Genomic DNA, 14376 nt, shown 5'->3' on the forward strand with positions numbered 1-14376 from the left:
GGGAAAGTTGCCCCTTAGGTCTCTTTTATAAAAAAGAGACCTAAGGGGCAACTTTCTCACGCAGAGGGTGGTAGGTGTATGGAATAAGCTGCCAAAGGATGTGGTGGAGGCTGGTATAATTGCAATATTTAAGAGGCATCTGGATGGGTATATGAATAGGAAGGGTTTGGAGGGATATGGGCCAGGTGGTGGCAGATGGGACTAGATTGGGTTGGGATATCTGGTCGGCATGGACGGGTTGGACCGAAGGGTCTGTTTCCATCATGTACATCTCTATGACTCTCTGACTCTATGACTGGATACTCTGGAGGCAGGAAGCATGTTTCTGCTGATGGGTGAGTCCAGAACCAGGGGACACTGTTTAACAATAAGGAGTAGACTACTTAGAACAGAGTTGAGGAGAAAAGTCTTCACGCAGAGAGTGGTGGGTGTATGGAATGCTCTGTCCCAGAAGGCTGTGGAGGCCAAGTCTCTGGATACTTTCAAGAAAGAGTTGGATAGAGCTCTTAAAGATAGTGGAATGAAGGGTTATGGGGAGAAGGCAGGGACAGGATACTTACTGTTGAAGATCAGCCATGATCATAATGAATGGTGGTGTTGGCTCGAAGGGCCGAATGGCCTACTCCTGCATCTATTGTATATTATTCAAGAAGGACAGAGTGCACCTAAATTGGAAAGGGATTAATAAATTGGCAGGGAGATTTGCTAGAACTGCTCAGGAGGATTTAAACTAGTGAGGGGATGGTGTATGGTGGGGGTGGTTGTCTGACCCAAGGAGATAATGAGGAAAGAGATCAGTCTGAGACGGGTACAGTTGAGAAAAGAAGCGAGTCAAACAGTCAGGGCAGGCAGGGACAAAGCAGAGAACAAGGTGGGACTGATAAATTAAGCTGCATTTATTTTAATGCGAGGGGCCTAACTGGGAAGGCAGATGAACTCAGGGCATGGTTAGGAACATGGGACTGGGATATCATAGCAATTACAGAAACATGGCTCAGGGATGGGCAGGACTGGCAGCTTAATATTCCAGAATACAAATGTTACAGGAAGGACCGAAAGGAAGGCAAGTGATGAGGGGGAGTGGTGTTTTTGATAAGGGATAGCGTTACAGCCCGGAATACCCGGAAATACATCCAGGGAGGTTATTTGGGTGGAACTGAGAAATAAGAAAGGGATGATCACTTTATTGGGATTATATTATAGACCCCACAATAGTCAGAGGGAAATTGAGAAACAAACTTGTAAGGAGATCTTAGTTATCTGTAAGAATAATAGGGTAGTTATGGTTGGGGATTTTAACTTTCCGAACTTCGACTGGGACTGCTATAGTTTTAAGGGTTTAGATGGAGAGGAATTTCTTAAGTGTGTACAAGAAAATTTTCTGATTCAGTATGTGGGTGTAAAACTTGACCTACTCTTGGGAAATAAGGCAGGGCAGGTGAGGTGTCAGTGGGGGAGCACTTTGGGGCCAGCCACCATAATTCTATTAGATTTAAAATTGTGATGGAAAAGGATAGACCAGATCTAAAAGTTGAAGTTCTAAATTGGAGAAAGGCCAATTTTGAAGATATTAGGCAAAAACCTTTCAAAAGCTGATTGGGGGCAGATGTTTGCAGGGAAAGGGACGTCTGGAAAATGGAAAGCCTTCAGAAATGAGATAATGAGAGTCCAGAGAAAGTATATTCCTGTCAGGGTGAAAGGAAAGGCTAGTAGGTATAGGGAATGTTGGATGACTAAAGAAATTGAGGGCTTGGTTAAGATAAAGAAGGAAGCATATATCAGGTATAGACAGGATAGATCGAGTGAATCCTTAGAAGAGTATAAAGGAAGTAGGAGTATACTTAAGACTGAAATCAGTAGGGAAAAAAGGGGACATGAGATAACTTTGGCAAATCAAGTTAAGGAGAATCCAAAGGGTTTTTACAAATACATTAAAAATAAAAGGGTAACTAGGGAGATAGGGCCCCTCAAAGATCAGCAAGGCGGCCTTTCTGTGGAGCCATAGAAAATGGGGGAGATACTAAACGAGTATATTGCATCAGTATTTACTGTGGAAAAGGATATGGAAGATATAGACTGTAGGGAAATAAATGGTGACCTCTTTAAAAATGTCCATATTACAGAGGAGGAAACGCTGGATGTATGAAAACGCATAAAAGTGAATACATCCCCAGGACCTGATCAGGTGTACCCTAGAACTCTGTGGGAAACTAGAGAAGTGATTGCTGGGCCTTTTGCTGAGATATTTGTATCATCGATATTTGGAAGGTGCCGGAAGACTGTAGGTTGGCAAACGTGGTGCCACTGTTTAAGAAGGGCAGTAAAGACAAGCCAGGGAACTATAGACCGGTGAGCCTGACCTCAGTCATGGGCAAGGAATGGAAAACCCTCTGCTCTTATTTTTGTTTTGTTTTGCTTGCTCCAGGATGAGAATAATTGTATTTTGCAGATGAAAACATCTCCTCCAGTTATCAATTCAGACACAGGAATATTCAAACCAATTTAGATTTCGTGCAGTTGCCTGTGGATGAAGAGGAAAGTTGGATTTTTGACTGTGGAATGGAAACCAGTGGAAAGCTTCTGTCTCTCAGAAGCACTGAGACCTAAAAGGATAATTGACGGCTGTTGTAGTGCTGCTATCTCTATGCCAGGAGGTTTGGGTTCAAGCCCCACTGGCTTCCAGAGGTGTGTCCTAATGCCTCTGAACAGATTGAGGAAGGAATATCTAAAATATACTCTCTCCTGGTGATAATCTAAAACACCAACTAAACAACTATGGTCTCAGACTTAAAAACCAAAGGAGTGCAAACTTGGTATTGTGGGTGTTCACGTGATTTTAAAGATGTCCCATGTCAGATGTCATGATTTGGAGATGCCGGTGTTGGACTGGGGTGTACAAACTTAAAAATCATACAACAACAGGTTATAGTCCAACAGGTTTAATTGGAAGCACACTAGCTTTCGGAGCGACACTCCTTCATCAGCTTAACAGACAATCAATTTTTCAATGTATAATTTCAGTTATATCACACTGTAAATTTTTGCTATAAATTCTGTGTTATGATCGAGCCCTCCACTATCACCTGATGAAGGAGCGTTGCTCTGAAAGCTAGTCTGCTTCCAATTAAACCTGTTGGACTATAACCTGGTGTTGTGTGATTTTTAACTATGTCAGATGCTGCATCTTTACTATTTCTCTTGGGGTTAGCAAATAATAAATAGCTTTTGCTTTCCTGAAGAGAATCTTGTAATTGGTTCCTTACTCTGACAGGAGAAATTCCTTAAATTTATTTTTATTGGAGAGATATAAAATAAATTGAATATTTTTTAGGGTCAGTTCAGGAGAGGAGTCTAATTCTCCACTCTTTAACTGGTCAAAGCAAACTGTATATATATAATATATACATAAACAAAACATTGATCAACTTCCAAACAACTCATGCATGGATATGCCTACTGTTCGAATACATTGAAGCGCAGGCCACAAAGTATCTGCATCACTACAACTTGAGTTAAAGTTTCAAAACCTCTGACTCTGGCCTGTTATTGCTAAGGGCAAAAATTTAGATTCACCAAAACAGTAATCGGAAGTGTTAACAATTTAATTTTCTCTAAATGTAAGTATTGCTATTTGGGCATCTTAATTTAAATCAGAAGGAAATTGTAACAAATCCTCAGAAGTTTCCTCATATTTTACTCTCCGTCTGAGATGTGCAGGCAGGATGGCTGCAGCGTACGGTCAACCATGAAGTTCCTAAGAAGACTGGGAGGTATCAACCATTGGGCTTTATCTGCTGGCTGTTAGTTTCCCTATTGCGACTGGCTTGGATGCTCTAGCCAATCACTAGGTGCATGCAGGACTTACACATAACAGAGGTTGGCCAGTAGGGTCCTAAAAGAATTGTCCCAGAGATAGAATTGCTCAACTTACACTGGGTGTCTGGATTGAAAACCATAGCTTGAGGAGAGGCATGTGCCTTTTTGTCTGACTCTCCTGGTCATGGCTAACAACGTGCTGAACATCTACTGAAGTATATGCCTGCATTCTTTAATTTCTTTGAAGTCATCAATGTGCCAATTGCAATATCCGCAGCAGCAATTAATTTGATGTTTATTTTTGTTCTGAATCAAGTTGGGTAAAGGTTCTTTCATTTGACCTATTCTGCTCCTGAGAGAAATTCTCTAAGTGGAGTTATGAGACTGATTCACAAGGGGGCACTGCAGCCTGTGAGAAATGTGTGTGTGGATTTGTGGGAGCGCCTTTTTTATCGTCTACCGCATCAGCTTCACCAGCTTCCGTCCAAGATTAATATCCTTGCAGTCAAATTACCATGTAGTCCAAAAAAGGAGGAAGCTATTGAACCTATAACCCAATTCTTTTCTAATTCTAAGTTGGACAACAATCGTCTGTGTCATATTTTGCTGCCAGTACAAAAGACCATTTTTAAAAAGTTTTAGAGGTATTAGAAAAGGAATCAAGTATCTGTCAGCATCTAATACAAGAGCCACATGCTGGGAAACTAATCATCGAATCCCTACAGTGTGGAAACTGGCCATTCAGCCCATCAAGTCTAAGGAGCACCCCACCCATCCCAGTATTCCACATGGTCAACCCATCTGACTTTTGGATTGTGGGAGAAAACCCACACAGACACAGGGAGAATAGGCAAATTCACACTAACAGTCAACTGAGGGTGGAATCAAACCCAGGGCCCTGTTACTGTGAGGTAGCAATGCTAACCACTGAGCTACTGTGCCACAAGACCAAACCTTTTATTAAAGTCTGTGATTAACCGCTCCCTCCCACCTCTCCCCCCCCCCGCCCCCCCCCAACAACTCCCCCATTAGAACCAGGGTGTTCATTAGTTTGGTGCCATATTCATCGCAGAATGTAACATCCAATCTAACAGCATCCACATCTCAACGGTGATTACCTGGGGAAATGTACCCTTTGTTAGTAGCTTAATGTCCGTTTTAAAATCTGAAGTAAAATGAGAAAGGGTTGGAAGGATTCTGGGGAGGGGACCTGGAGGGGGGTGGTGTTCTAGTGGCATCATCACTGGCCTATTAATCCGGAAACCCAGGTAATGTTCTGTGCTGTGGCAGCTGGTGGAATGTGAACATAAGAAATAGCAGAAGTAGGCCATCTGGCCCACTGAGCCTGCTCTGCCAGCTCAGGGCTGATCTTATCATGGACTCACTTCCACTTACCCGGCTGCCCACCATAACCATTCATGTTCAAAAATCTGTCTATCTTTGCCTTAAAAACATTCAATGAGGTAGCCTCACAGTGTTTCACTGAGGAAGGAACTCCACAGGTTAAGTTCAATAGAAAGTGGAATTAAGAATCTCCAATCCTCACCGACATATGATTCCAAACACGCAGAAATGTTGTTGATATTTAACTGCCCTATGGGCAATTGGGGATGGGCAATAAATGCTGGCGCAGCCAGTGATGCCCACATCCAGTAAAGGAATTATAAATAAACTCAACAGCTCTGGCAGCCTCCGTGGCAGAAAAATATCGAGTTCAAGTTTGATATTACTCTTTGTCTGATTACGCCTCAGTGCACCCCCTGGAATATCATCTACATCAAAGTCAACATATAAAAGGAATTATTATTTGAACCAATTCCTCTCATCCCATTCCCAACATTTCTCAATGTGATACTGTACCAGAGAATGACTTGGGTTGTTCATGATGCTGTATAATTCTAAGTTATTTTTCATTTTTGGGATGGTGACATTGATGGGTAACATTAGTATTCAACTCTTTCCAATGTATACCGATGGTTTAGATGGAGGGATTGACTGCTAAATTTGTTGATGCACAAAGGTAGATAGGAAAGTGAGTTGTGAAGAGGCATAAGGAGCCTACAAAGGGATATAGACCGCTTAAGGGAGTGGCCAAAGACCTTGCAAATGGATTACAATGATGGAATGGGTGAAATTCATCAGCTTGCAGAAAGAGTAAAACATAAACAGATTATCAAAGCAATGAGTTGCTGGCAGCATCTGTGGAGAGACAATCAGAGTTAATGTTTCGAGGTCAGTATGAATCTTCTTCAGTTCTGGATTCATACCCCATTAACTCTGTTTCTCTCTCCAGGGATGCTGCCAGATCTGCTGGGTTTCTCCAGCATACTCTGTGTTTGATTCAGATTTCTAACATCTGCAGTATTTTGCCATTACACTGTGTGTCTGCTCTTTACAATTTCCCACCAATTGTCAGTCTGACTCCTACAGGTTGCTCTGTCTGTAGGTGGTGAAGCAGGCACACTAGTAACGAGTAAGATGTTTCTTGATAGATACACCAATAGGAGATGAACAGAGGGAGAGAAACCATTTACGGCTAATAAATCATAGGTCTAAATAAAGACTAGGGATCAGAGTAGGCTTGGTGGGCCAAAGGCCCTGTTCCTGCCCTGTACTGAATTGAAGAAATTTAACCAGAACATAGTAGACCAGATATGGCCAGGGTGATGTGGGAAAATGGGCGAGGTCACAGTTTTTGTTCACAGCTGAATGTTGCAATGAGAAAATGTATGCACTTGGAATCACTGAATCATGCTGCCACCATGGGGATGTTCCCTCCTAAAGGCCAAATAGACAGCACATAATGTATCATTCACATAAAAGGACCATTTTGACGAGATGAGTTTGGCTTTTACTAAAAACCAGAAAACTCACACCCTGGATCTTGGAGTTGTGTGTGTGACGCATGTTATCACAGACTGCAGCAGAAAACATTTGTCCTGGCTGCAGCATCGATCCAATGGGGAAGTGATTGTAAATTAGCATAATCCTCATTAAACCATTCCCTCTCTGCAGATCTTTGGTGGGTTATTTTTGACAATTTTTAACATTTTCTTTGATTGAATTTGAATTTCAGATCACAAGCTAATCTGATACATTGCGCTGTACACATCTATCTCTGTGACCCGGTACAGCCATTCTAAGTGAGAGTCATACAGTCATACAGTGCACAAACAGACCCTTCGGCCTAACTCGTTCGTGCTGACCAGGTTTTATAACTGAAGAAGTTCCACTTGCCTTCATTTGGCCATATCCCTCTAACCCTTTCCCATCTGTGTACCTGTCCAACTGTCTTTTGTATGTTATAATTGTAACTGCCTCTACTGCTTCCTCTGGTAGCTTGTTCTACACACGCACCACCCTCTGTGTGAACACGTTCCCCCTCCGGTCCCTTTTAGATATTTTCCCTCTCATCTTAAACCTATGCCCTCTAGTTTTAGACTGATCTAGCCTGGGGACAAATGACATTGGCTAGTCACCCTATCCATGCTCATCATGATTTTATAAACTTCTGTAATGTCATCCCTCAGCCTCCTGCGCTCTAGGGTAAAAAGTCCCAACCAATCCAGCCTCTCCTTACAACTCCAACCCTTCAGTCTCAATAACATCCTTGTAAATCTTTTTTGCACCCTTTTCAGTTTAGATTAGATTACTTACAGTGTGGAAACAGGCCCTTCGGCCCAACAAGTCCACACCGACCCTCCGAAGAGCAACCCACCCCGACTCAGTGCCCTACATTTACCCCTTACCTAACACTACGGACAATTTAGCACGGCCAATTCACCTGACCTGCACATCTTTGTGACTGTGGGAGGAAACCGGAGCACCCGGAGGAAACCCACGCAGACACGGGGAGAATGTGCAAACTCCACACAGTCAGTCGCCTGAGGCGGGAATTGCTCTGACTGATAAAGGCAAGTGGGCCAAACACCTTCATCACCATCCTATCTACCTGTGACAGCACTTTCAGGGAACTATGTACCTGCACCTCTTGATCTCTTACATTAAGAAATTTGCAAATTTAAAAATATTTTGTGACATCAGGAATCTTCATGGTGAATGCTTGTGTTCCTCAAATTTCTGCGTTCCTAAAACTGAGTGCAGGATGCTGCATCATTGTATAGATCACAGAAAGGCAGGAAATCTCTGAGGAAACTAAATGGTACTACAACATGTAATCCCTGAACATCTTACTCCAGTTCAGCAGTGGTTGGAAAGAGAATCTTTCATTTCTACGTTTCAAACCAGACAGGCAGCAATAAGAGTGCATGTATTAACATATTACTCTGGAAACTGATCCTTTAATGGATTATTGTCCATGTTAGATTCCCCAGTTTTATTTTTGACAGCTTAGGCTGTTTTCCATTCATCACAGTCATTGAGAATGCTAGAAAATCATGACCTGAGTAGATCATCTATTTATGCCTTATGTTGGGGTCCCACAGTAGACCAGAATCACAGAATTGCCATTCTCTGACCCTTTCTCCATAGCCCTGCACATGTTTCTATTTCAATAATTACCCACTGTAGTTCCTGGCAGTGTGTTCCAGACCCAAACACAAATGGTTGTTCTCGCATCACATTTTCTTCTTTTGCAAATCATGTTAGAACTGTGCCCTCTCACTCTCGATCGTGTTACACACAGGAACCATTTCTCCCTATACACTCTGTCCAAATCCCTCATGATTGGGAAAATCTTCTACGAAATGTCCCCACAGCCTTTTTCTCTCCAATGAAAACAGATCCAGCTTCCTCAATCTTTTCGCATAATTGAAATTCCTCACTCCGAACCACTCTCACTTCTGCTCTTTCTCCAAAATGTGTGTATCCTCCCTGAAGTGTGACTCCCAGATCTGTACACAGTACTCCAGCTGAGTCTAACTCATGTCCTGTTTAGGTTCAACATAAACACTCTGTTCTTGTATTTGATGGATCTACTGGTAAACATCCCCCTCCCCCCCCCCCATCTCCAAGGCAACTCTATCCTTCTGTCGATAAGGAAACCAAAATAGCACATAATCTTCCAGATTAGGTCTCACCAAGGCTTTCTATGACTTGAAGCAGGATATCCTTACTCCTAAACAGAAATCCCCTTATGATGAAGGCCAATATACTATTTGCCTCCCTCATTGCTTGCTGTATCTGCATGCTTCCGTTTACTGATCCATAGATGAGAACATCCCTTTAGATATCAGCACTTTCAGTCTCTGATCATTGAAGAACTGCTCTGCTTTTCTGTATTGTTTTTGAACAAAGCGAATAACTTCACATCTATTCATATTATCTACCATCTGCCATGTCGTAGCCCAAACGTTTACCTGTCCAAATTTGCTTGAAGCCTCTTTGCATCCTGTTTATAACTTGCAGTTTGGGGTTGTTAGATTATTAGCAAATTGTACAATTGGTTCTCACACCCAAATCATGTCTGAACATGTTGTGCACTTAGTTATTGGGTACCCCAATAGTAACAGCTTTGCTACCCTGAGAACGATTCATTTATTCCTGGTCTCTGCTTTGTCTGTTAAACAATCCTCAATCCATTATAATGTATTTCCTCCAGTCCCCTTCATTCTAATTCTATTTATTAACATCCTGTATGGCACCTTATCAAAACCTTCTGAAAACTCAATACATCACATGTACTGGTTCTCCTTTAACAGTGTAACAAGTAATATCCTCAAATAATTCCAACAGGTTTGTTAAAACATGATTTCACCTTCGGTAATCCTTGTTGACACAGCCCAATTTCCTGTTCTGCTCTAACTGTCCTGTTATGGGATCCTTTATAATAGTTCATAATATTTTACCTACTACTGACATTAACATAACAGGTCTGCAATTCTCCATTTTCCCTCTTTGTCCCTTCTTAAGTAGAGGGGTTACATTTGCCACATTTCAATCTGCAGAAACCTTTCCAAATTTTGACCGTTAACCACCAAAGCAACAATAATTTCTCAAGCTAATTTTTGCAACATTCTGCAATAAATCCAAAGGATTTGTTAACCTTCAACTTCGCAAGTTCTACCAATTTGCTAATACTAATTTAATTTTATTTTTGCACTTGTGAAGGGACAGCATTTTCTGGCATATTCTTTGCCTTTTCACATAGCTAATCAATTTTCTGCAGTTTGCATTCATGTATTGCGTAATAATGTCATGGGGATAACTATTGACCAAAAACTCAACTTCACCAGCCATATACATAAATACTGAAGCTGCAAAGGTAGGTCTGAAGCTAAGAAATTTGCAGTGACTATCTCACTCCTGACTTCCCAAAGTCTCACCATCTATAAGGCACAAGTCAAAAATGTTATGGAACACTTTCCATTTGCCTGAATGGGTGCAGCTTCAACAACACTCAAGACTCTCGATACCATCCAGGACAAAGCAGCCTGTGTGATTGCCACTACATCCACTACCTTCCATATTCACCCCTTTCACCATCTACAAACAGTGACAGTTTGTGTCATGTACAAGGTGCAGTAGCTAACCAATGCAGCACTTCCTAAAGCACTTTCCAATCCAGTGACATCCACCATCTAGAAGGAAAAGAACGTAGATTTATGGGAAAACTGCCATCTGCAAATTCCCCTCCAAGCCACTCGCCATCCTGATTTGGGAGTATATCACCGTTCCTTCACTGTCGCTGCGTCAGAGCGTTGGAAGTCCCTCCCTAACAGCATTGGGAGCATAGTTTCACCACACAGACTAGAGTAGTTGAAGAAGGCAGGTTGCCATTAGCTTCTCAAGGGCAATTAGGGATGTGCAATAAAGCTTGGCCTAGTCAGTGATTTTCCCATCTCCTGAACAGCCAAAATAAACCCTGAAACATTTGGTTTCTTGTCTATATACCACGTGCTTCTTAACAATCTATCAAATCTCTTCTCCATCCATTCTGCTCTCAGAATAGCCCAATTGACAGTATTTGTGCAGTCACACAAAGGCCATGTCTGTAACTCAAGACTCTTGGTCCTGGAATTACTCTTGTAAACCTTTTCTGCAGCCTCTCTAAAGCATTTCATCTACCCTGAAGTACTTGAAATGGACACAGCCCTCACTCACAGTATTGTTTGGAAAGATTGTAAATAAAGGCCAGATCGCGGTAACGAAAGGAGGATTCTGCAGACTGTTAAAAAATGTCAGGCAGGATCCAAAGCGAGAATCCCACTCCCATTCCTGATTTTTGACCCAATGTTTGCCGGTGGGTGGAGGGACTTGATGTGATTCATGCAGGGAGACCTCGGCAGGGCAAGGTCATGTTAGTGCTGAGTTCAGGAGGACACCACTTAGCTGTTGAAGGGACAGAAGCCTCAGTGTGGAAGTTACAGGTTGGTGGAGTGGATCAGACTACTCTTGGAAGTCTGGCTGGTTTTCGAAATCCCCTGCAGCTTGGCTTTGCATGGCAGTGACATGGTGAGGGTGGTATGTATGAGGGTCTATGGTGGAGGGTGGGTGTGTGGAGAGAAGGGCAAGGGCTAGACGGTCAACTGATCTGCCCTGGTGACCACCTAAGCTTGGTTTCCGGAGTGGGGGGACCCTGATTCTACGCTATCCCCACCTCTCTGGAGTGAAAATTGACCCTAAAGGAGCCCTTTAACACACAAAACGTCTGATTTGTTCTACTTGCTTCAGTGCGGCAAATCCAGCTCTAAGTCTCCTCAAGGAGAAAACTAAATGACAAACTGCATCAGGAAAAATGCCTCCCATTAGGCTGTGCATTGGGTGGAGTGCAGTGTAAAATTAACAATGAAAGAGGAAATTGCTGGAAATCTAAAACAAAATCAGCAGATATTGGAATCTCTTGACGTCTCAGTCTGATTCTGTAGAGGAACAAATAAATTAATGCTGATGTGTGGATACTTCATTACAGATGAAAGTGTTAAAAAATAGAAACATTAGCAAACCACTGTGTGTGTGAAGAGATTTTGACTTTGTGTGATAGATCAGCTGCCTAATATATGCATCTCTCTAGTATTATCCATTTGCTGTTCTATTTGTACACTGTCACCAAAGTCAAACATGGGATACACTCTAATCTCACAAGGGAAGAGATAAAAAGATTTGTAAAGCACTTGTAATGAAAACAGGAGACAGTTAAATGGCAAAGTGATAATAACATGAGAGATATAATGAGAGAAATCAAAGGAGTTACAACACTTCAGGATGTGTTTGCAAACATATCATGACTTCCATCGACTGCAGCCTGAAGCCTCAAATGCTGTCACTTCCCCCACCGTGTGAAGTGCTCACTGCGCATTTCATTGGCCTTGAGAATAATTAAACCACCATCTGGCAGCAACAATTTAGAGTATGGTTACATCCCTCATCATCATTACAACAGCACACAAGAGATTAATTAGGTTGCTTCATGAAGATACTTTTGCAGGGTACTAACTTCATGCGTTGTTCGGGTCTTTCATGGATAGATTGCCAATATGAATCCAGAGGACCACTGCAGGTGGCTCTCTGAGTAACAATCCTAGCCATAATTTTATCTATTAATATCTCATTGGGATTTTATTCTTCCATCAACACTGGTGACAACTCACCTATCTTTGTGTCCTCTGTAGCATATGGGATTAATAGCTTTTTGCCAAATATGTAGGCCATACATTTCAAAAACTGGAGAGTCATTGCTAACAACACGATCCTTTGACTGTACACAACATGGAAGGTTCTAACTGCACCCAACCAGCTTGCTCATGTAAAACTCAAAGTGCAACATTTAACATTCTACAAATATTTAAAGCCAAAACTTTGGGAAACATATTTCTGAATGAGGAATATGGATAGTTATACGTTTTGCTTCCAGCCCCTAGAAAAGTGGTGTGAAATTGCTAAATAAAAGTGATAGTGTGTTGCTACCCTTGATTTACCCCATGCCTGATTTTCCTTTTGCAATTATTTCATTATAGGTAAAAGGCCATCAGACAGCATAAATGTCTTCCCTTCAATGTCACACTGTGCAGTCAATGAAAGCATCACCGACTGTGAGAGATGGAAAACAAGACAGTACTCATGATTGTCTGTCTATGGAGATTACCAGCCTTCAGCTACATTAATCAGCACTGTAATGTCCTCTGTACATCTGTTTTCTCAAGAGCCCAGCCTTGACTACTTGTAATAGCAACTTGCACAGCTTTACAAAGTTCCTTCACAGTTGTAGCACAATAAATATGAAGGTCCTATTTTCAATTTGGGCAAAGTGTGCTCATGGCCTATTTAATATCACCGGTCAGAGATCCTTACTCAGTTTGGTGTCATCAACAGGCCATTAATGAGTGGCCAATGCACCAATAAATGCTGGCTTTGTTGTCGAGCCCAGCCTGATAAATGCTGGTGATAGAAAGGGTCCAGGCTGAGAGACATGGCCTCTCTCTGGATTGATGATTCATTACATTCAGGAGAACCTTCTAGCAGCTCCTGAGCAGGGCTTGTGCAGAACACATTTTACAGAATCACAGAACTGTTTCACAACAGAAGGAGCTCTGATGAAGAGTCATCCAGACTCGAAATGTTAGCTTGCTCTCTCTCCATGGATGCTGCCTAACCTGCTGTGATCTCCAGTATTTGTTATTTTCGGTTCTGATTCTAGCATCTACAGTAATTTGTTCCTACTCTCTGTTCCCTATCACTCAGCCAGTTTGAGATCCACATTACCACAGTCCCTTTTATACCACAGCCTGTAACTTTCCTCACAGTCTGTTGTTTTTGGCAGTATATCAAGCACCTTCTGGAAGTCCATGTATACTACATCAACGATGTTACCCTCATCAACCCTTTATGTTCAAAAAATCCTTTTCAAAAAAGTAAGTTAGTTATACACAATTTTCCATCTGGAAATCCATGCTGACTGTTCCTAATCAACCCACCTTTACCATCTGATCACTAATTCTATCCCAAATAGTTGTTTCCAGTAGTTTCCGTACCATTGGACTGAATCTAACGACTCTGGGATTAGCCTTACAATCTTTCTTGAACAAGGCCATTACGTTTGCCATTCTCCAATCTTCTGGCACCTCCCCCAAATCCAGGGAAGGCTGTAAGATCATGGCCAAAGCTTCCTCAATTTCTGCCGTAAACTTTCTTCAAAATCCTTGGATGCATCTCATCTAGTCATAGAGTCATAGAGATGTACAGCACGGAAACAGACCCTTCAGTCCAACCAGCCATGCTGACCAGATATCCCAACCCAATCTAGTTCCAACTGCCAGCACCCAGCCCATATCCCTCCAAACTCTTCCTATTCATATACTCATCCAAATGCCTCTTAAGTGTTGCAATTGTACCAGCCTCCTCCACTTCCTCTGGGAGCTCATTCCATATACGCACCACCCTCTGCATGAAAGTGTTGACCCTTAGGTCTCTTTTATATCTTTCCCCTCTCACCCTAAACCTATGCCCTCTAGTTCTGGACTCCCCCACCCCAGGGAAACCACTTTGTCTATTTACCCTATCCATACCCCTCATAACTTTGTAAACCTCTATAAGGTCACCCCTCAGCCTCCGACACTCCAGGGAAAACAGCCCCAACCTGTTCAGCCTCTCCCAATGGCTCAA

The 14376-nt window shown here is 42.2% G+C and overlaps 1 long non-coding RNA gene across 1 annotated transcript in view; it reads left to right on the forward strand.

Annotated features, from left to right (window-relative positions):
- LOC148151356 (uncharacterized) overlaps nucleotides 1–13010 on the forward strand; it is a 33651-nt gene extending 20641 nt beyond the window's left edge. The window contains exon 3 of the long non-coding RNA XR_015752012.1: nucleotides 12732–13010. This is a non-coding gene — a long non-coding RNA (uncharacterized LOC148151356). The remainder of the gene's footprint in view (nucleotides 1–12731) is intronic.
- The last annotated feature ends 1366 nt before the right edge of the window (nucleotides 13011–14376 follow it).

This window comes from Chiloscyllium plagiosum, unplaced genomic scaffold (assembly GCF_037043375.1).
Source record: "Chiloscyllium plagiosum isolate Xiang-an unplaced genomic scaffold, Cpla_swu_hap1 HiC_scaffold_3, whole genome shotgun sequence".
NCBI lineage: Eukaryota > Metazoa > Chordata > Chondrichthyes > Orectolobiformes > Hemiscylliidae > Chiloscyllium > Chiloscyllium plagiosum.